This window comes from Oenanthe melanoleuca, chromosome 2 (genome assembly GCF_029582105.1).
Source record: "Oenanthe melanoleuca isolate GR-GAL-2019-014 chromosome 2, OMel1.0, whole genome shotgun sequence".
Classification (NCBI taxonomy): domain Eukaryota; kingdom Metazoa; phylum Chordata; class Aves; order Passeriformes; family Muscicapidae; genus Oenanthe; species Oenanthe melanoleuca.
In genome coordinates this window covers 39,592,160-39,616,497 of record NC_079335.1, presented here as the reverse complement: position 1 = coordinate 39,616,497, position 24,338 = coordinate 39,592,160, and the positions used below count along the sequence as shown (strand labels likewise).

Here is a 24,338-nt window from a genome sequence, read left to right as displayed (position 1 = left end):
CTGAGAACAGCATTGATGACACAGGGGTGTTTTTGTTATTGATGACACAGGTGTTTTGGTTATTGCTGAGCAGGGCTTGTGCAGCGCCAAGGCCTTTGCTGCTTCTCACCCCACCCCACCAGTGGGTGGGCTGGGGGTGCACAAGGACTTGGGAGGGGACACAGCTGGGACAGCTGACCTCAACTGACTAAATATACATCCCACACCATTTGGCACCATGCTTATAGACCTGGGAGAAAAAGGAGGAGTAAGAGAATGGACATTCAAGTGTTGGCACTGTCTTCCCAAGTCGCTGTTACACATGATGGAGCCTGGCTTTCCTGGCTGAACATTTTCTGTCCATGGGAAGTTGTAAATCAATTCTTTGTTTTGGTTTTCCTGAAGGTGTGGCTTTTATTTTACTTATTCCACCATCTTAACTCAACCAGTGGATTTTCTCTCTTTTACTCTTCTTGTTATCTGCCCAGTCCCATTTAAGGGGAGTAAATGAATGGCTGTGTGGGGCTTAGCTGCAGGTTGGGGTCAAACTATGTTACTGAGATATACAATTAATATCATCCTGAGTCCCAAAGAGGTGCTTACATCACCCTTTAAACATGTATTTGAAGGTGTCCTGTTTTTGAAAACTCAGTGTACAAATCCTGCAGTGAGAGTCTAAGCTCTTGATTTTCAGTGTCGTCTCCAAAAGGCTTTTTAAAAGGCTTATTGGCTAGCAGCTGTTCATGGAATGAACCATCATGGTTTTATGCACATAAAGAATCCTTAGACCTCACATTAATGTCACCCCTTTTAAATCCAGTCATGCTATTCAGTTTCTCTAATGTGCAAACTTAGGGAAGCATACAAACCTACAGGTCTTTCTGTCATGGTAGAAGAAACATATATACAGATATTGAGCATGCAATTCTCCTTACCAGTTCCACCCCCTGCCCCCAGTCACATCTCTACTCAAGCTATTTCAATTGCAAATGAAGGGTTGCTAAATAATTGGCTACTGAAATGCTGTCTTGAGACACTTTTACCTACGCTACCATCTATTCATTTACAAAATTTTCAGTTACATTCACTTCATATTTTTTAGGTGTTCCCTCTGTCATATTTTTTCTCATACCTGCTTTTAAGTAAGTCAAGCACAAATCAGCCCATTTTCCTTCCCTTAAGCATGCACAGATCAGTTCCAGAATTTTACTTTAACTTGTCTTATAATGATTTAAACTAGGGATTCAAGGCAATCATCAAAGCTTTACTAACTTTACCTTTAAAACCCTCAAAGAAGTGTTCATCAGATTTTTGCTTTCAGATCAAAGTGATAGACCACACAAAGCATTTCAGCTACAATAATGCAAAGGTGCCCTCTGGGAAAAAGAGCCTAGATTTTCCATGTTAATGCTCATCCTTTCTCTAGATTATATAGCAAAGCAAAAATTCAGGATGTTAGTCACACTTCAGGTTTCTCACACCAGGTTAGATTTTTCCATGCCTGCATGAAGCAAATGTCAGTTATAGACCTAATCCACATGTAAAGCTGATCCTCTAGATTTGCAATAACAAGTATATGTGATCAAATACAGCTCTATGAGAATAAACACCAAGAAAAATCAGAGTTTCATGTCTGCAGCCCTCTCTGTTTCTCAAGACTCTCCCGACCTGTACAATCAAAGTATAACTATTTTAATAAAATACAGCAAATAGATGCATAAACACAGGGTTGTGAAAAAGACATATTTGAGTGAAAGAGCAAAACATAGATTATTCTTCCTAAAACAATCTATTTGCAGGATTCCCTGTAAAGAATATGAAATAGATTATTTTGTTCAGAAGAATAAAAGGCAAAATAAAGACTTAGCAATTCTTCTGCAGGAGACATAAACTCAGTGAAGGCTTGACTATTTCTTCATGCTATGCAATTTGATAGCAAAATGAAAAAAAAAAATAAAATCCTGGCACTTCAAACTGGCAGTGTAGCTATCCATTTAAAACCCTGTATCAGATTACCAATACCATGTGATGTCTTATATAAAGCTGGATAACATTCATGATCAGTTTGTATCCAGTACAAAGCTCCTCATAAATAAATAGGGCTAGAGGCATGTTTTGATGGCAGAGGGCATCATACTGCTCTGTTCTCATTGAAAGATGGCCCTGGTTTAGTAAAGATATGTTTTGTTGGCAAAAAGTCTGCTATCATCTGGTTAAGTGGAAGGATGTTCAGACATGAAGCTGAAGCAAACATTTAAGCTTAATCTTGAAGGCAAGTGATTTACTTTGTAGCATTTCAAGGCTATTTATTTTACAGTACAGCAGCTTGTTTGCCTGGAATCAGTGTGACTCACAAAATCTTGTTAAAATGCAATATTAGGAGGAGGAAAGAGAAATATAAGGAAAAAAAAAGAAAAGCAAGAAGAAACAGAGCAAGAGTTAGGAGTTAGAAATATAAGTAGAACAAGAAATAAGGGTTTAAACAAAAAGAATGTTAAAGAAGGAGAATATATCAAGTAAACATACATTTAACTTCATATTCCATTTGAACCCTTTAACAGAGCCCTAGCTTACTCTGGCCAGCAGTTTCCTTTGCAAATAGCTTCATAGGCATCAGTGGGACAATTTCTGAGAATTACTGCATTTTTATGTCACTTAGAAGTGGACTACACAGTCTTTCAGATGATAATTAACAGAAAAGACTACAGAGTAGTCAGAAGGAAGAGAATATATATATTCTATAAATTCAAATATCAGTGTACCAAAAATAGAGGCTAGTATTAACCACTGGGAACTTAGAATTAATGGGTCTTTTAATACATTTGGATTTATTCCACACACAAACACACAAATATTATTTTGCCTGCTATTTCACCCATTATTTTTCTATTACAAAGTTGGTTAATTAGCGGAAATTCTGTCTTCGTTGGTCCCTTCCCTCCTGTTCCCTCCCAAGTACACATCTTTTTTTTACACTATCACAGGGAAAACATAATTCAGCTACTATTTTAAATGGAAACAACTATTAATTTATGAAGATATTAGATAACATAAATACAAGCAGTCAATGCTGCAGCTTTTATCAAAGCTTTGAGCTATTAGTTTCCACTCTGACCTGATCAGTTAACTTTTTTTAGGGGGGAAATTATGCCTTGGGTTTTAACTTTTATATTTTTCAGATTTACTGCTGCTTGGTGTGTAACTCTGAAATGTCATATTAGGTGTTAGTAAGGTCTCTTCACAGGGTAGTTAGACAAAACAATCCCTTCCTAGATAGAGAATCAAGGACAAGGTACCCAAAAAGCATCAACAATGGCAAGGGAAAGGGGCAAGCCAGGGGGCTGAGACTTCAAAGCCTGGGGCTGTGGTTGGACAATTGACCCCAATATTTAGATAAATAAATAGCTATATTATTCTTTTTGCTCTGTCTAGTCTCTTTTCCAGGTCAGCCTTTCCAAGCATCAATGTTGCACAAACTTGCCTGAGTATGTATCTACAAGTTTAGCTTAATAATACCATATTGTGAAGACATTTTCACTGAGCTATCTAGATCCTCATAAAATTTGTCAGTAATGCTACAAAGAATCTAACATTGATATCAGCTTCAGTTAATGAGATATTAGGCAGTCATTTATTCTCAAATTCAGATTTCTGGTGATACATACATACAGCAATAACCACCTTAAAATTTATATCATTTGAAAGATATGTTGCATTTCAGATTTCTATGTTGATTTTAGATTACAATGTTACAAGACATTTTCCATATGCACTAGTCTCTCACATTTTCCTCAGCTTAGCTTTTTCTAGGTGAGAGTTTTGCTGTGTAAATGGCTTGTTGTTGCAGCACAATGAGTCAGTGGCAGGGTACATGAGAGCTGAGGATCAGTTTTTGCATTTTCAGCAAAGATGGTGGCAGGATCCCTAAAAGGGGCTCCTTTGAGGTGCAAGTTAAAGATACATCTGCCACTGCAAGTCAATGGCCAACAGCCATCATCTCTTCTTCACTTCTATGTAGATGTGACAGCCTCCATCTGTCTCTGTTGCTGGAGCCCAAGCAATCACAGGAGTGAGGGAAAACATGTAAGTAGATGGAAGAAAGACCTAAGATCTGCAAAAGGGATGAATTATTCTCTCATTCTCACTAACTGCAGCATTAACTTGTGGAATGGAAATACAACTGACAGAAGAAAAAAAGATTGGGAGCAGAGAGGGAGACAAGGGAAATAATCTCACACAGAGTCCATTGCTGGCCATATCAGTCTCAGTCACATGCAGAAGTTGTGCTGTGAGGTTCACATGTAGGGCTGCCAAACATGTGAAAAACTACTTTTCCTAGCACTGAAGACTACCACAAGAACAGATTTTAAAGTAAGTTGTTGGACTGTTTACTGGCTTTGGCTAAAGAAATTAATCACACTCTATGAGTCCCTATACAGAGAAACAACTGATTCCAACAAGTTCACAGCCTTCCCCTTCCCCACCACCAGGGCAGAGACATAGGAGGGTTGTATGTGCACAGAGTCTTTTTAATTTTTTAGGCAGGACCTGATCATATCTAACAAAACAAGAAACAGAACCAATGAAAACTTTAGGTCTTTATGCAAAAAGACCTTTAATTAAAACAAGAGAATTTACACAGATCTCTCACAAAAGCTTTCTACAGGTACATTCATTTTACTGTCTTAACATTTGTTATTCCAGTATTTGCCATTTTTGCCATTTGCTTTTTTTATTTTTTCAAACAATTTTATTATGATGCAAATATTTTTATACATTGTCATTTGCATATATCAGTCTACAGGAAAAAAAAAAGAAGAAAAAAATATATTTCTAAAATAGTAAAAAGGTACACAAATCACATTGTATTACTCTCTTTCCTCATAAATGAAATCAATTTTTTTCTTTCTGTTTCAACTAGGAGCAGTTATTCAGAATTTAAGTATGCTTCCTAAGACCACAAAGTGAGATTAACTTTTAAAGGAAAGCAGCTGCAGCCATATTATATGTTTGTAAAACAAATCTTTGAGCTTTTTTTGCCTGCCACGTTTCACCAGTTTATTGCCACATCCTGTTATCTAGTGTTCAACATTGGAGAAATTTTTTGATTTTGTAAGAAGCAGATATGAAGAATGATTCAATTGTAACACAAATGAGATCAGGTTGCTTGTAATATCAAGGTATAAAGCATCTGAAATGTATTAACACTAAAAATAACTTGCAAAGACAGAACAATATAATGGCATTAAACAGGATGTGCAGACATACTAGAGAAGAAAATTGGTGGAGGAGCAAGAAGCTGCAGATCTTCCATCAGTCAATGCTCAGAACCCCTCCAGGAGGTGCCAGGTGTGGCTCACAGTGATCTGGCCATGGGACCTTCCGAAGTCACAGGTGATCTAGCAGCAATATAAGGAGGTTTCCCTAATGGATCTTACAGTGAACCACATCAGTGGAATCCCTCAGCAGGTTGAGAGGTGAGGAGATTTGTCTTTCTGAAAAGCAGACTTGAACATGCCTAGAGACATCAGGACAAAGTGGCCCAATCCATTGGTCAGCCCTGGAAAGTCATGGATTGGGAAAGCCAGTTTATCTGCTTGCAGATGACCACAGTCTCCTGTCTCATGTCCCCAAACACATGCAGGCACCTAGTGCCTGGTTTGAAAGTTCTGCAAAGCTCTTTAAACTTACAGTTCCTCTAACAGAAGTGTGAATTCAGTCCAGGCCAGATAAGGCTGACTCTGTAATGTTCAGGGTAATGAAAAATCCCCTTGGTTGTGTGCATTTCACATGCAACCCTGCAGAAGCAGGGTAGAAGATGACAGTCTGCTATACCGGCTTGGCTGGCAATCAGGCACTGTCTGAGGAAGGGATATGATGATGGTGATCCACAAGGGAGGACAGCCACATAGCACTTGTCTCTGCCCTGCCTCACAGTTGAGAGGTTTAGGCTGCACATCCTTGATAGGCATAACCTTGCTATTATGTGCTTCCATCAGCTCAGTCCCCGGGCTCTTCCGTGATTAACTGAATAATTCCATTTGCAGGACATGATACCTAGCTCCACAGTTCTGGGGCACAGTATATCACTGGCACTGAAGTTGGGATAATCACAGCTGAATGGCCTTGCAGCTTGTCTACATGATGATACAACCCCTCAGGTCATTATTTGCAGAGGGCTCAAATCAGGAACTCAAACACTGCAATAACCTTAAAGCTAATCTTATCACGTAACCAACAGACTTTAGTGGGAGAAGATTACTGCTCAGCTCTGGCAAACTTGGATAATATCTCTATTGTTATAATATCTCTCAATATCTGCTGTCCTGAATTTTTGTTATGAACTCTATAAAGCAAAAGAAAGAAAAGGAAATAAAAAAATAAACACTTTAATATTTTGTCTCCTATGTGATACACCACTGTACCAGTCTCTGTTTTCACCTTAAAATTTATAAACTATCTTTTACAAATAAGTAGCTACTGCAGCTTTTACAGTACTTTTGAGAAGATACTTCATCCTCACACTGACTGGCAGCAGAGAAAAGCAACTTAGAAAACTGCTTTTTCATGGAGTAGGTGAGCAGTAATCTATCAGAAACAAATTGTGATACTGCCACAATAAATACAGGGAAAAAAATCAGAACCATCACACAGCTAATTCAAATTGAAGGGTATTAAAAAGGATTTGCTACAACTAGCTTGCACATTTTTTACACTGCATTCTTAAAAATATTCCTTCAAGATGTGCAACTAATAGGCTAAATCAATGAAACTCTTCCAGATATCACTTAAAAAAAAATAAATATAAATTGCTTGGGGTGTGAAAGATAATTGTAAAACATACTGCCATGAGGTTTTCAAATTTCAAAAATGTGTTTTAGTATTAAATTCAGGGTAGAAAATATACATATTCCTCTGCAAAGATTGCCTATATGGAGTTCCACCTTTGTAATTTGAGTGCCTGATCTTCAAAAGTTCTAAGTATTCAACAGCATTAAAGGTGAATGAGATAAAGGCAGATATACAAAGCACACATGAGTATTTCTATAGGCACTTCTACATATTTTTTTCTCAAGGCCAAGATCACAAGTAATATATTCTGGATATTTATTTGATAGTTTGAGCTTTTACAACAAAGAAGAAAAAGAAATGCAAAATTTAAAATGCCTGAATGAAAAAAAATTCCTAGTTCCTAGTCATGAATATGCCACCATAATATCTTTGTTCTGACTATACAACTTTATATTAATAGTATAAAGAAGCCTTTTCTAGACATGAAAATGCTGCTGATTATTGCTTTTTTATTTATGAAATGACAAATTCTCCCTCACAGGTCCTCATTCTCATCCTGCAGAAGTCTGATTGGCAGGTATACCCAGAAACTATCCCTGTTATCCCAGGTGTATGATGCAGAACATGTTGCCTTTTCTCATGATAATGATAATATGAGCCATACTGCATAGTCTTGCTATGCAATAGGAGGAGATATATAGGTGATCTCTCTCTCCATAGAGGGTTTGCAGAGGCATGATTATTCTCTTTAAAAATATTTTACAAAACCTTTTTTAACTGTTAGGATATGTATGTATTAAAAAATTCTATTTTTAGAAGAGGATTGGTTGATACTTAATTGTCTGTTTGAAAATTGTCACTAATTTAATGTGGCTGCAACTACAATGTGAGGTTCATTTCATGTTTTTCTGTAACAGGCCCAAAAATTTTAGAGAGGCAACCTCATGGTTTCATGAGATAAATGATCAATAATGAATAGGTCTTCGTTTTTGTGGTATCATATCTGTGGATTGTTACACTCACAAATAACTTGAAAAACTGCAAGTGCCCAAGTGCTGCATTTGTTTTGCTGCTCAGTTCCAGAAGGCAGCATCCCTTGCTCAGCAGCAGCCCATCCTCTTTCCCACATCACACAGTGCTGATGAAGTCAGCAGGGATGGGATGTGCCACCCAGCTCGGACTCAGGCCATGAGCCAGCCAGCAAGTCCTGAAGCCAAGCTGAGTTTATTGCACCCCTTCTACAGGGACATTGCCTTACTGGGGACAACCTCTGCTTCCAGTAGAGCAGCAGCTCAGGTAGTGAGAGATGACATTTTTCAATAGAAATGCTTCTCCTGTTTTTATCAAGTATCTTGATACTAGCAAACAAAGCTAGCAAGCTTGTTCCAAAATGAAGCTTGCAGGCTGAGAGGAGAGGAAGAGCATTTACAATATGGAATTGATCCATTTTAAGCGTTCTAGTTGGCAAATGTGTTAGAGGGAAAAAAAAAAAAAACAGAGTCTGCAATAGATAATCTGGCACGAATCAGAAACAATATTTTGTAGGTGGGTCCAGCACAAAGCAAGGTCCATTAGGCTCAAAGGACACTGCAACAGAACAATGGAAGCAGACAGGAAGTCTGCACTAATAAATATGCCCATTGGGCCAGTGCCACTGCCTAGCATGGCATAGATACATACAGAAGGATTATACACTAAATGGTGCAAACACAGTCCAGTCCATCTGTCATAAACATTAAGTCCAAAGGCCACAGGTGCAGATGGCACTAAAAAGTAAAAATTACACCCAGACAGAGACCACTTCGTGTAATATGGAGAAGAAAAAAACAATCCAGCAAAACAAAACAAAACAAAACAAAAAATAAAAAAATTCCACTGATTTGTTTCCAATCAATAAATGTTCTCAGAATGTCCTTGGCAATCTCTGCTTCTTCCTTTCCCGCTGTCATTGTACATGCATAACATACATTATATTTCACAAAAGTACTTTGAGCATTCAGGATCTTTTTTTTTTATTCAGTTAAGTGGGTTTAGCAGATATTTTGGCAAAAGGAGAATAATTTAAAGTATGATTCAGTCCTTCATTCTAGTATGTTGAGAAGAGAATGTGTTTTGTATTTGGAGATGGAATGTTAGACTTCAGGTATATTTTGTTTGAGGAATGTTCCCATAATAAAAAACTTAATAAAATGGAGGAAAATGTGCTTCTCTCCCTCATAGTCCAGATAAACAGAAAGGAAAGTTGCATGTTTTGAAGTTCTAAAGAGCAAAGAACTTCTGCTTTTTAATCATTTTACATAACACTTGCACATTACATTGATTTCTCACACTGAAGTATCTTCAATACATATGCTATGTGTCTGCAGATTATGTCCATAAAGGTGGATAAACACCCCAGAACACACTGTATTATAGTAACATTTAATTCACCATAGTTTTCTTCTTTCACAATCACCACAGGCAAGTAACCAAATATCCAGAGCTAAATGGGAACAGACCACCCAAAAAGGGTTCTAAAAAAACTCTTCCACCAAGTGAAAGAAATCCTCAGAATAAACACTGGCTCCTCAAGATTTTTTCTTTATCTACCAAATTATTTGCATCTCAAACCCGTGGAGATCAGACTTTCACAATTGTCCTTTTTCAGCCTTACTTTGATGCACTTGTAGAACTTGTAGGTGCACTGGTCAATTTGTCAGCTGATTAAAGGAAACATGCCAATCCTATAGCAGTACATACAAAAAAAATTTAAAATTATAACAAAATGCTTATATCTTTGATGGAGTGTTTGATAGTGTTTAACAAAGAAACAAAAGCCATCCAGGAATATAATCATATCCCAACTGTATAATCCCACTGAAACTCCCACTGGCAACCCTACTGTTGCTTCAGAGTTTTATTGATACCAATCTCTTGAACTTTTTCTTGCTACAAGAATAAACCTAATCTTTCAGTTTTAATCAGCATTGCCCATTGTGTCTCATTCACCTTGCTCATGAAATCTGACCTCCAGAAACCAATTAAAGAAACCCTGATGCCTTTGCAATATCTATAAGATTGTATAAGCAGATGTATAGAATGTGATGCCTTTTCTCTTCCTTTTAGAGATTGTGGAACTGGGCAGCTGACATGGTAATCACAGAAATGATTGTGCATGCTGTTTCTTTGGTGTGCTTGCAGCCAAGTACTGTAAAGACCTCATAATACAGAAATGAACCAACAAAATGCTATTTCTAAAACATTAAAGAATTAAAAAAAAAAAAAAAATTGTACATTTTTCAATTGTTAAGAGGTACACACCCATTAAACAAGTGTTTGACTACGTTCTCTACAAGAGAGAACAATGGGCAGCAACAATGTCATTTTCCTAAAGTCTCAAATTTGAATAATTTAGGAAAGGGTTTTTTGGTTTGGTTTTTTTTTTAAATCAAAGTGGGAACAGTGACTTTGAAGACCCATTTTGTAATACCAGAGGATTTTAGTATTTAAGTTTTGCCTTACAGCTGTGGTGGGATCCAATGTCTCATAAACATAGCACATTCCCATTTAATTCCCATTTAACAGCTGACTACCCAAAGTTATCTGGCTTAACCATGGATTAGAACTAGGGACTTTTCCAGTACCCAGTTTCTAAGTGTTTATTCCTACACTGATGCTGCAATGACAGCTGAGACTACAGCTACTCCTACTTGTTCTGCTTTTCCTGCCCTCAGTGACCATGAATGACAAGAAAAAATTTCCTGTCTCATTGATACAGTCTGTTGGTGCAACTGTGAGCAGATGAGACCTCACTGCCATATTTTAAGTCAGCCAACTCTCATATTGCATACAAGAACTGATAAATGTGATGCCCTATCCTGCCCTCCAACAAGGCTTGCTTAAGCCACTGTGGCATCTACTCATGCAATATCAGAGCTCTCATTTCCTACTGGCTTGGACCTTAGGCAGAGCTAGCTCCCATTTCCATTCACACACTGTGACTCCCAAGTAGTCCTGGCAGATGGGTTCTTGTGCCAGGATGTATGGAAGGAACCTGAAGAGGCTTCAGCCACCCATCACCAGCCATGCCTTTACCTCCTCATCTCCCTTTGTGCAGCTGGGCACTGACAGCAATAACTGAGGATGATGATATCAGTGTCAGGGCTCAGGAAAACAACAAGGCTGCTTCCACCTGGAGTTAAATCAACTGAACAGGACATGCTAAAACTATCCATTCAAACTAAACAAAAATTATTGAGAGATTATAAATTGAGAAGTTAATTAGCTATATAGAGAGTGCAGTGAAGAATGGGTGGATTTCACAGGGAGCTGAGAGACAGTCACCAGGTCAGATTTCACAGAGAGTTGAAGAGTGAGCACCTTCTGGTGAGTGCAGTCATGCAAGGTCAACAGTGCCCAGGGAGCTGTAGCAGAAATCCCATGCAAGGCCATGAGCACATTTATCAATGATTTCAGACATACTAACTTGGCAAAGTGATACAGCACACCAGGTTCAATGGGGGGGAAAAATGGGGCAGGTTGTTTTTTGAGAGGAGACTGAAGCAGGAAAGATTTAATCAGAGAAGGGAAAAAGAACATTTAAAAATAGTTATTAGAATTTATGCAAGTCCTGTGAGCAGTGCTGCCTACTGGGTAGTCCTGAATTTGATGAGCCCAGCCTGACTCAGGACTTCAAACCAAACTTGTAAACAGACAATGCAAATATCAAACCTGCTTCTGCAATAAGGAAGAAGTGAGCTGGGCAGAGGTATTTTCCTTGGCCTAAAAGGACAACATCTGGACCAGACAGATTGAACATTCTGGCACAACTCCAGGACTGATTACATTGGTATCTTCCCAGCCACTTCCTAATATCTTTCACAGTATAAATCCCTACAGTAAAAGAATGATTATAATGTATAATTCCCAAGTAGAGTATTTTCTACAAATGACCCAAGAGGCTTCATTTCTTTCCTTCTACTTTTTCCTCTCAGTCCCCACTGTTAGTCATGTTGATTTGGCATAAGGAAAAGGTAGACTTAAAAATATTTTTTAATCACTCTCTTTTTTCATTTCCAAGCAAATGAAAATGCATCACATTTCTTTTGATTTTCTTTACACAGTTTTCTTCCTTAGCAAAAATATTCACACAAAATTTCAGGGAACAAGAACAAAACAGAGGATTAGCACCATCAAATCAAACCAAGGCACAGCTCAGAATCCATAGCCATCACTTCCCTAGCAAGAGCATTCACCACCCCAGGCAAACAGCTCTACTCTAAATTTGCAACATTCCAGGAACAACAGCAAGAACTACTCTGCAGGAAGAATCCTCAAAACAGACATAGAAATTCAGAGACCTGCATAAGCCCTAGAATGCCAAATGTTTTATATTTTTCTTTACTGTCTATGTGAAAACAATAATTTACCATTACACATTAGTAAGCTACTACCTAACTATTACTAAGTAACTTGAAGGAAATCTCTTGCAATGTTTAGTGTTTCATTAGAGCTGCTTAGCAGCCCAAGCTCACCTGATGCATATGAATGGTGAGCTGCTTTAGGAAGCAGGAGGCACTACCCACTTAAAAGGAAACCATTCTTTCTTGCCACACTTATTTTCTCAGGATTGCTCTGCCTAAAAACTATTTTTTTACCTGCAGGCATCTATTTTCTAGGTTAAACAAGCCCTGCTTTTGCAGAGTTTCTTCACAGGGCATATGCTACTGCCCCCAACAATTTGATAGTTCCCTGCTGAACTTGCTCCAGTTGATCAAATTCTGCCTTGAATGGAGGCACCCAGAACTGGATGTATTGTTCTAGATGTGGCCTAATTAGTACCAAGTACAAGGAAATCACAACTTTCCTTGATCTACAGGTAGTCTGCTCTTGGCACAGCCCATTGCTTTTTTCCCTCCAGCACTGTCAGCATACAATGTTTAACCCACTGTCCACCAAGACACTGAGGAAGTTACTGAACCAGGGTGGGCTTCTGGACAGCCCCCTAAGGAACTCAGATAAAAAGATGGAGTATGAACCATTAGCCTCTGGAATTCAATGATCCATCTGTTTTCTACTCATTTACTTGTCCATCCATCTAGTCCATAAATACATGGAATCAGTATTAGGAAGTCATGGGAGATTGTGCTAAAAAACTTGCTTAAGTCAAGGCAGATGACATCCCCTATTCCTCTTAAACACGAATGCAGACAAGCCAGTTATCTCATTGCAGACACTACTGCATTGGTTAAGAATTAAAATCCATGCTACTCCAGACCACTTTTTCCTTAAAGAACTTGATATAATGATATCAGGTATAAGCACTCATATTCTCTGTGGTCATCTTTACCACCAAAATTAAGCTGCCAGAAAATTTTTACTCATATGTTTTCTCTGAAGTAGCATAAATCTGCTAGCAGAATGGAATATCTGTGACACATGCAATCACATGATTAACACTTCTATAGGAGCACTACTAATAAAATTATTACCGAGAAAAATAGAAAAAATATTTCTGTGAGTCAAGTTCATGGGAAATGTGTTTCAGTTTCATGCTGTTTAAAGCTGCAGTTAGTATTTTTTCAGAACTTTATCCATATTTCATCTAATTTTAATGAAGTGTTTTCTTACGTTTAACGTTTTAATTCCCAGGGAAAAAAATAATGTCCATATTAACTTGCTGAGATCACAAAATATATTAACGAGCTTCTAGGCATCGTTTCCCTGCAGAAATTTTATAATGTTCTGTACAGATTCATATACATATACAGACCCAAAATATGAATGTATAGATAAAAATACAATGTGTCAAAAAATAGATTAAAAGTTTTCAGAAGAACACACTTCTTTTTATGGACCTACATGAAATCCCCAAAGAATAGCAAAATAAATTATTCAAATAGCAATGCTATTTATTGTATTTTTACAGTGTTGGAACAACCTAGTTCATAAAACTGAAACTGTGATGTGCCATCAAAATAAAAAAGGAAAAGGTAAGCAAGGGAAAAGAAAGAAAAATAAAAAGGAAATGTACTTGTTAAATTTTAGTTTTGTGAAGCCTATTCTTAATAACCCATTGCACTATATTGACTAATAACAAACATCTACTACAGAAGACCTTGATGTGTTACAGTGTGTTGATAGAAGAGTTATTCTGTGCAGTAGAGCAAAACATAGGATTCAGTGTTAGATGAGACTTGTTAAAAACATAAATATCTTTGAAGAGATTTGGCTTGTAAGCACAAACATGAATATGTATTACAAAAGCTGAATTCACACTTATTTTGTTTACAGTTAGCAGTGTGCGTACTAAACTCTTAGAAATACATATCTGTAAGAGAAATACCAGAAATTTTCTAGGAAAGGGAGGGATTTTCAGAATTTCTAGAAAGTCTTAAACTGCATATTCCTCAGATTTAGTGCTGAGATCATACAGTTCCTTAGCTGTAGGTCACCACAACTCATAAGCTAGTTCTTTTTTCTTTTTCTGTTCCCAGGATATGTAAGACACTCAAGACTTGTATCAGATCTGTGTGAATTTCAGTGTAAGTCAAAGAATATCAAGACTTTAGACGGGAGTCTAAAGTTTGTTCTTGAAAAATGAGAAAGAGAAGAAATGAAAAACAAAAGCATAGTATTGACTTGAGATACACAGTGAAAAGGGCAGGTAACAAACTCCCAAGAGAAATCCAGGATAAAGTGAAAAAACACACAAACTACAGAAAACCAGGATAAAGTGAATAACACCCGAAATACATGCTACATGATACAATCTAATATAATCAGGGAAAATCACCATTTCTGATTCTTAAAGCATATTAGGAATAAAGGTGCCTCCATAGATATGTTTCAGTAAAATGATAGAACCACCAAAAATTAAAATGTTATATTGTCATTTTCTTTAGATATATGCCTACATTTCCTGAAATTATACCGATTTCTTAGGCTGTCCATTTTTTCACTGAATTGGTGAAAAATCTATTTTTTCCCCCTCTATCAAATATTTGAAATTAGGGTTTATTTGCCTACATTTATCATTCCAATTTATTGGCTCTAATTTATTTATATCACAATCCGCAGATTGATAATGTAATTATCCGTAGGGAGCCTGAATTTATTAAATTGCTGGTGCAAATGCCACAATTTTCTTGTTTACATGAGGAGATTTTCACTAATGCTGCTGTCTTGGTCACTGATCAGCACTGATGGGATCAGTGCTTTTCCCATCTGGATGCAAACCCACATTTTTTTGATATGTTCCTAAACAGAATACAAAGATTTATACCTGAATGACAGATACCTTCATTTCAGGTAACATAAAGATACTGGTCATCACCTCCACACACATATGCAATAAAAATGAAGAAACATATCCCTGAGTTAAACAAACATAAACGTGGTTATACAGTGGGAGGATAATTTAATTATGCATAGCTTTTGCAGGGAAGAGCTTCTACAAACCAGAAGAAAAAAAAAAAATTGATCAGAGACATCAGGAAAGAAGGAAACAAAAAATGAGAACATGATGTTACCATACCTGTATGTATGAACGTGATGCCACAACCAAGAAAATATGAAATTATTGATCTATGAGTGACTGAGGACTTCAGTGATAAGACAGACCTTCTGTTTCTTGGCCATGAACAGCTTGGCTGCAACCTTCCATCGTTGGTCAGGATTCAAATAAGAACACCAAATTTCCAGTATAGCTTTACAATTGACTAAACTACACATTTTCAGCAATATTATTTTGGTCTCTGAATTTTGGGGTTTTGTATTCAATACGTTACAACAACAACCAAAAATAAAATAAAATAAGCAGAACAGGTGTTGATGAAATTTAATTTAATTGAAGCAAGGGTCTACTTGGACTTGTGGACTTCAACATTCAATGCCTAAAACCAGAGCACTGAATATTATAAATAGTATCTTAATTTCAACCTCTGCACTACTTTACAGGAAAGGCATTTGAAGAGAAGGGGTCCCTCCCAACAATAACTAAAGAAGAGAATCAGTTACTGCAATTGAACACTTCCACTGTGGCTCAGGTAAATACAATTTCTCACAGCCCTTTTAAACAACAAAAAATGAGCAAGATATGTAAAAGCCAATTGGAAAGTATAATTTGTCAAAATGCTTTGGACAACAGAAGCCTCTGTGGGGAAAGAAGACAGATTTGGCTTTTGGACTGAAGATTATTTTTCCAGAACACAACCTAATCCAGAGGTGAAAACAGTACTTAAAGCTATAATTTAATTTTTTAAATAAGAGCTGAATTGAGAAGAATTAAGTGCAAAGTTTTGGTAAAAATTTGAACTCATACTGGAAATTTGCATTTGACATACCATCACTCTCTTAGATTGGCTCCTGTGTTATGAAAGAAGTGAGATTATTTGTAAGTTTTCTTTGCCCCAGGGGAAAAAAAGTGGTGAAACAAGCCTGTAGAGCTTCTGGTCTCACCACTGATTTGAACAGGAGCACTCCACTGGCTTCGGCAAATCCAGCACTTTATGCTAAATGTACAAAAGGAGTCACTGACATGAAAACCTGTGGGTTGGAAGACCTGTGTGTGATGTTACACACATAGCAGAAACATACCACAGGTCAGATAAGCAACAGCAGTTTATAACAGCTCTCTCTCCTTCCCATCTCGATTTATCCTGCTGCACTTAGCAGGGAATCCCTCCCCTTCAGTAATCCTCCCTTTAAAGCCCTTGGAGCTTCCTTCACTCGTGGCACACAGCACAAGTGCCTGTGAGGAAGGGTTGCAGAGCCTCTGTCTGGTTCCCATCACTTTTAAGAGCATGATAAAGCAAATGAAAAGAAAGTATGATTTTCAAAGGTGTTGGATTCTTTCCAATGCCTCCATGATCAATTTAAAGAAGCACATGAAAGGTAAGCAGAACAAGTGAAGAGGATTTTCAAGAATATTTACTCTTTGTCTGGCTCCACTCTCTTTAAAGGTACAGGAAATTTCTGCCTGACATCATAGACAGCAGATGTAAATTGGTATTAGAATCAAAGTAGAACATAACCCCTTTTTTCTGGTGATAATCTTTTTGCAATTCCTTGATATTCAACAATCACAATTCTACTACTTTTCAAAGTACTCAGTTAAAGTGCAAGAAAATAGAATGGGAACAGGCAGGTTGCTCTTTCTAGATCCACAGAAAACAGCTTGAACAGAAGCTTTTCAGAGAGGAGATTTTGCAGCTAGTATATATTGAAGGATCTTTTCATGCACAGACTATAGGCAGTGATTCTTTTACTTGCTTTCAATCACAAAAGGAAACCACGAGCAAACAATGGCTTTAAAAAGAGAAACAAAAGATAATTCAACTTTATATACACAGTCTGCCTCCCCACATCCCCCTGCAAATCTATGTATATACAGGAAGAAAAGACTTTTAAAACACCAAATAAAGATAATTATCAAAAAATTTTACCAACAATGAGAGAAATTCTGTTGTTACTATAACTTCAAATATTTGAAAACTTGTTCCCTAAAAATTACACTTTCTCCTACTTTTTGTGCTATGTAGCCATCAGCTAGATGTATTTATCACTAGAATATAAGAAATAAGTATTACATATTGTTTTCAATAATGATCCCACCAAATAAGGTTTCCAGAATCTGTCTGCTAGCTATAAAATGCAACAAAATGTGTTTTGTTGCTTAAATTGATCTGTTTAAGCAGTGTGACATTATCATATTATCACAAGTATGTTTAATCTGTTTATTGAAGTGGATGGGAATATTGGCTGTAGGCCACTGTAAGCCTTTACCCCATTTTAAAGGAAAAGTTAAAGATCAAAAGTAGAGAGCATAAATACACAAAGCCTTGGCACTCTCCTTCCATTTCTACACTCTGCACTGACCTCTACTGGTTTCTCCACTTTATGTTTCATCAGAAACAATCCCCTTTTTTGAACTTTTGCATCCCACTCTGATAACTTCTCCCTGACTGACGGTCATAAAAAGATCAATTACACCTATTGGTGGCAGCTTATCTGTAGTGAATGAGACACTGAAAAATCATCTGGTAAAAAACACAGTATATATGCAGCTGTAGTTAGATATTAAATCTGAAAACTCTATCTTAATACAATTATGATTACTCATTTGTTATTTTTTAAATTTTACTGCTATCTCATGTCTCATGTCATAATTAAATGATTGCTTTATAATTGGTTTTATTATACAATTCCAAGCATCTCACCTATGACAAAGATCAGAAGTGCTACTGCAGCAAACACCAAAGTTGTGAATATAAATTTAACATCTTTAATCATCCCCATATGAAATACTTCTGCTTCACAGAGCATACTTCTCTCTAGAAGGTTCCTCAGTACAAATATCTGCTTTAGTTCAGGCAGACCTTGCAGCTTTTATAACCACACACCAGTGGATCAAAGAACAGTAGCAGGCTTGGCAATGTAAAAGTATCACTGTAAATGCTTTGTCAAACCAAAGTTTGTCAAACCCTGATTATTGAGAGGAATGATGCACTCAACACATCTTTTATGCAACTAAATGAAGTTCAAACCATCCATTTTTTATCTGATCACAAGAAAAAAAAACAAAGCCCTTGTTCTTTATGTGCTTTACAGTAAAAAGCAACTCTAGTTAGTGGTAAGTAAATGAGTAAACTTTTCCATCCTCGTTTACCAAAGAACACTTTCGTTGTCAGCAAAACTCAAAACTTTCCAATTTTAAGAGCATATTTTTAGATCTCTTTGTTACGAAATTCTTTAAGTAAGAATAACAGTTTTACATATGATGAGAACTTCATTTCCTCTCACTGCTCCACCAGTGACTCGAAACAAACTTCTAATATTTTAAAGTCACCTATACTGTCTGGAAAAAAAAAAAACCTACAATTGCTGACCACAAAAACAAAGAAGCTTTGTTGTTCTGTTGATAGAGATAGTAAAGCTGATCACATATTGTGAATTCAGTGTCAGAACAGCAAGATCCCTAACATTCATGAAGTTATTTTGTGTAATGATGCATTTTTCTTTCATTTTGTGTAAAAACCTTTCTGGACCTTGAATGTAAAGAAAATCGCTCAGATATTCAGCACGTATGCTGAATAGATCTCTGTATCTGACATCCTCTTTCTTTTTGGTTCGTATATGATCTTGTGGAGCACCCATGCGTCTCTCCCTTCTCTCCCTGCAGCTGGAGCTGTCCCCTGTCCATCCTGTGAGTGCCGGGGCCGGGCAGGTCGGGTCCCCCAGCCCGGGGTGCGGGTCCCGGGACAGCAGCGGGAGGCGAGCGGAGCCGTGCTCCGCACCCCGGGCACCGACCTCGCCCAGGGCAGAAAACACACTGCTGGTGCTGCCAGAGAGATGGGAGACACTGCTCCGGGCTGCCTGCCCTCTTACCTCCAGCCGGGGACTGAGGACGGGTGTCCGCAAGGATGCTGCTGCCCGGTCCTGCTGGGTTCGCCACCGCTCCGGCACGCACGCTGCTGCTCCTGGGACTTGGATGAGCTACTGGGTCTGAGCTGCTGGTTCTGTGCTGTGTGAGAAAGAAAACATCTTGACGCTCCAGAGCTGGGCCTTTGCTCAAGGAGCAAGTACATTATCATTCTGAGATTTGCAATTCAGCCTCTTTTTCCACATGTGGGAAACTGAAAATCTCGTTAAGACTTCCTATAACTTACAAAGGACTAAAAGACATTGATTTTCACTGAACAAGGTGTTGACTGGATCATCATGAGAGAATCTTCTTTCCAAAAGGCATTTTAAAGCAATACTTTCGGCCAGCTCTGTGCAAAATATTCCACAACAGCCCCAATAACTTTTTTCCTTACCTCTGGTATCCCAGTGAGGTCACATTCTGTTAAAAACATCCTGTCAAGCTTGGTACAAAAGGGCTCCAAAGAATCAGAATGCAGAAGCTATGCAACTTGCTGACTAACTTTGCTCTGTGTTATTTACCAACCACACAAAGGAAATGCTGTCTATTCAAAACACAGTTGAAAACTCTCTTCACAGAAAGTGAGTGAACAAACAGTCCCATGTCCGATGCTGCAGTCACATCTCCCATGAGGCCCGGTGATAGCTCTGGGGCATGGGACGGAGTGACACCACCAGCAGCCTCTACAAGGCACTTTTGTAAACAAGTTGTGTGTGCAGAGGAGGAGGAGGAGGAGGAGGAGGAGGAGGGTGTTGCTCTTACTCCGTCCTAGCGTTCTGCTTTGCTTTATCAGGTTGAAGCCGAACTTCAGTCTTGCTTAGCCTACTGGGTGCATTTGCTATAGTCCTTGCACAGGATTTTCCTCATTATAAGCTTTATTTTCTTCCAGAAGGGATCTAAAAGGAGCACATGGAATTTGTGCTGGATGTAGATTTGGAACCCTGGAACTCAGTTAAGTAGCAGAAGTTAGTTCAGAATTTTCCAGACTCATCACAGAAACTGACAAACAAAGTAACTTACTCTACTTCATGACCAGAAAACACCCCAAAAAAAGTCTAAATATTATTTTAAATTCATCTATTGTTTCTTAGTTCTTACGTCACTAGTTACAAAGCCACACCTTGACAGAGAAGCAGAAATGTCATTTTCAGCCCCCTATAGGAAGAGAATTACCACACAGACCCAGCACTTCCAGTACTGGCCCCTGGCCTCTACTCACATCAAGCCACTCCAGTGCCTTTCCTTATACTTAAAATAAATCACAAGCAACTCTTTCCAGATTTGGAAGGATAAATGATTGTTCTCATTAATCCCTCTGTAATTCCATTCTTTTACTGTCAGAAAAGCACTGGAATCCTATTTTTGCCACATAGTCCAAACCACCCTCACTTCTTATCTCCAAGGTATCCCTTCTCATTCTTCATGATTTTCTTAACAGTTCCTAAGTAAATATTTTTATATATGTTTTAAAGGTCTAAAAGACAGATGTTATAAAACACCTGTAATGTAGGTTTGTAAGAGGAAAATATGAGACATTACGTTGTAAAATAAACTCAAGTTGGAATTTTCTTTCACAGGATCTTGATCTGCATCTTTAGGTTTGTAACATAGGTTATTCCAAATCTATATTCCAGGAATAAGAATCATTCCAGGTATGATGTGCAGCATATTCAACTGCTGATATTCTTCAACAGTTGAATGGTCTATGACCAATAATTGGATAACAAAAGTATAGCTTTAAAATTGTAAAGGTTTTCTAGAAATACATAAACCCCTAAGATACCTAGATACATTTCATTCATGCAAACTTGAAAACAATGTCTCTAAAATACTAATGGTGAATGATCTTACAATTAAACTGTCCAAGTAACTCAGGATTTTTAAAACAAATATGATTGCTTCTCAGTATCCAACATTCAACCAGTTTTTGGCTAGAGCTGTGCCTTGTCAAGCAGTACCATTCTCCAAAAGCAACTACTTACAGATATCAAATGAACCTTCACTTGTCCATGATAGCTAAGAGATATATATATATATATATATATATATATATATATATATATATAGCTATGATATATATGATAGCTAAGATATATCAGTTGTTATTGATTTTTAGTCTAGACTTCAAAAGCCAATAGGAATTTTTCCACTGATCTTTGGGGTTTTTTTTATATTTCAGGTTTACAGTATAAGTTCTTCTCATCTCATTAAAATTAGCAATGGTCTGCAGAAAAGTATACATATAGCCTTCTCCTTTCCCAATAACCTCAATTTTCCACTTAATTTTTTGAATCTCAGGAACACATACCCTGCCCACTAAAATCCTGCAGAATGCAGTAAGTTGATTATTTTCACATATCACTAGGAGAACAGAAAGTTAATAACCACTCTTTTATGGACTGGAAAAACCTTAGTTAGGTCTTCCTTTAAAGCTTTTTCTGAGCCCTAGTACCTATTTTTGAATAGGTTAGAGCCAGCATACAGAAGGCTGTACACAAGAGCCAGGTCTGTAAAACCTTAAGCTTCTCAGGTCCAAGTACCTGTTCCTGATCCCATAATAAAATTTTGAAAGGTACACTTTACTTTTATAGGGAACTCTACCTAACTATGTGAGTTAAAGGAATCTAGCAATTAAAATTGTGTTCAGCTCATACTCCTTCATATAATTCAAATAGAATTTTTTTACTTTCTTGATCCTTGTGGGTCCCATCCAACTCAGGATATTCTATGATTCTATTAAAAATCAGCAACACTGCTGCAAGAGAGCAAAAAGTGGAGATGTTGCTGTGTTAGAGAGACAGCTTCAAGTTCTCTTGTTTAATGTTGTAGATTTCTGTTCTTTGATGCACCTGAGGTTATCTGTGCCAGAAGTTCTTTTTGTCATTTGCAACCTGACATTCTTTGTCACACACACAAAATAGCAATCATTGAAGGGTGCCCTTTAGGCACTCTCCTTCCTTTGAATCCTTTCTAGGGATTGACACCTGTTCCCTAAATTTTTGAGATCTGGACTGTAATTGACTCCATTAAAATTTCACAAATGTTATCAGGTTGTTTTATTCATGAGTCTCAAAACTGAGACACCAAAGTCAGGCTTAGATTAGAAGTTCCTCCTATCTACCTCTTACAATCTCTTAATTTAAGAAGACCAGCTGCAGTCTATGTGTGTGCTTTTCAAGAATTGCCATATACTTCAATCTCATGGAGAAACAGGGCTAGAAAGTTAAAGTTTTGACAATGATTTTCCAAATCCCTCACTTGGAGCTAAGATGTGAGCCTAATAACATCTTTAATGCCCAAGACTCTTCTCTCTCTCTCCCAAATAGCTCCACCAGGGAGCTGAGATGAAGAAAGATTGATACTAATTATGCACAGAGAGGACACCTAGCTGTAGTCACCAGCCTGATACAGAATTCTCTGGGAATGACAGACAAAGCTGGCAAACACAAATGGAAGGAAGCAGAAAGAAAAAAAAAAAGGAACAAAATGCTTTTTCTGGCTATTTACTCATCACTTTAAAAAATAGACCAAAATACACACACACACACAAAATCAGGCAGGTCATGGATAAAGCAGTTAGGTATCTCATAACTCCAGGAGCAATACTGGATACCAACCAGTCACATGCTCCCATCAGGTGATTTAAAAAATAAAACAAAGGAAGATTTTTAAAAATCCCATGCTTCCTCCTGTTCCAAGTAATTACCATGAATTAGAGTCTGGAGTGATTCTGTAGAGGGGGTTGGGGGGACTGAGGTGAATTTGAAACAGATAAAAGCTGGGTAAACCACTCCAGTAGTCAGGCTCATGCAAAAGTACTTAACCAGAAACAAATGCTGCTGATGCTTTTGTTCTGGTCTTTTACTGGAGCTTATTCTGGCCTTCTGATGTGCCTCCTATAGGTTGCCTCTGCCAGGCAACTGTGCATGTGCTCACAGTCCCAACTGCTATCACATTTATTTATTTGTTTTCAACCCAAATAAACTCTTAATGGCTTAACATAAAACATTTGGAATTTTTTTTTTTTTTTAAGCACACTGTAAAGAATAAAAAAGCCAGAAGCACAAAAGGCCATAAGGGAATGAAAAGGATGATTGTTCAAAGCCCTATTAAAAGGTTTGTTGCTTTATTTACATATTTTTTAAACAACACAATTTCAGAGCCTTTTAAAGAAGACTCCTCCTCCTCAGTTGCCTGCCAAGATGGTACTTAGCTGAGGGAGGGAGAACCTGCTCTTTAAAAGAAGATGGTATCTATTAGAGAGAGAAAGGAAAAAGAGATATATAAAAAGGTTTTCCCAAAAAACAGTTTTCCAGAAGGGTCAATGAAAAGAAACAAAAGGTATGAGATGACAATTAAATGGAAAGAAGATAAGAACGTTAAAGCAGAGCTCACTGAGAGGTCTTTACAGCAAAAATGGTTCTGCAAAGGTCATTTTGGTTACTCTACTATACCAACCACAGCCCACATTTAACATCTGTCAGGTCATAATTGTAAAGCACTTCACAAAAATTACCTGTGAAAGATCTTACCTACCATGGGTGAGGTACAAAGACCCACCTGTGGGCAGGCAGACACCATGGTTTTACCACAGAAGACCAGAAGACCCTTTGGCAGCATACATGTTACAAACAGGCACAGAAACATTACTGCTCCCCTCGGAGTGTGGCATCATTTCATTGCAGGTATTAAGCAATTTGCCTGGGTGGAAGACATTTCAAGTGCAGTTAAAATATCTGGATATAAAGCTGAGGTCCATATTCACTCTCCTTTCCTTTAGAAGCAAATATTACAGTCTGGGTCTCACTCTTAAAAGAAGTTCCTCCAAAAATTGTCACTGTTTGAAGGCCTGTTGTCTCAAAATGCTGTCAGCAATCACCATCACAGACATGATCACAAACCCCCAGGTAAGGCATGGAAATCTGAGCAAATGCTGCCAAATGAGCTTTGGCATTAACAGGATAGGGCTGCCACTGGTGGCATGTCCCTGGTGACCTTTGCTGCCAGGGGATGCTCTGTGGTTTGCTCTGGCTGGATTTTTGTACAGCTTGTGACATCAGTCCCAGACATTATTTCTTTTTTGAGTATGAGAAACCTCCTGTGCAGTTGAGGAGGAGTGTGAAGAGCTGTGCCTTTCCTGGTGGGTTACAATCAGCTACAGCAG

At 37.7% G+C, this 24,338-nt stretch overlaps 1 protein-coding gene across 1 annotated transcript in view; it reads right to left on the bottom strand.

Annotated features, from left to right (window-relative positions):
• The window catches only part of ST18 (ST18 C2H2C-type zinc finger transcription factor), a 168,820-nt gene extending 149,170 nt beyond the window's left edge, over positions 1-19,650 (bottom strand). The window contains exons 1-2 of the mRNA XM_056483099.1: positions 19,569-19,650; positions 19,138-19,273 (exon numbers count right to left, since the gene is read on the bottom strand). The gene's annotated coding sequence lies outside the window, so the exon portion shown is untranslated. The remainder of the gene's footprint in view (positions 1-19,137; positions 19,274-19,568) is intronic.
• Positions 19,651-24,338: the final 4,688 nt, after the last annotated feature.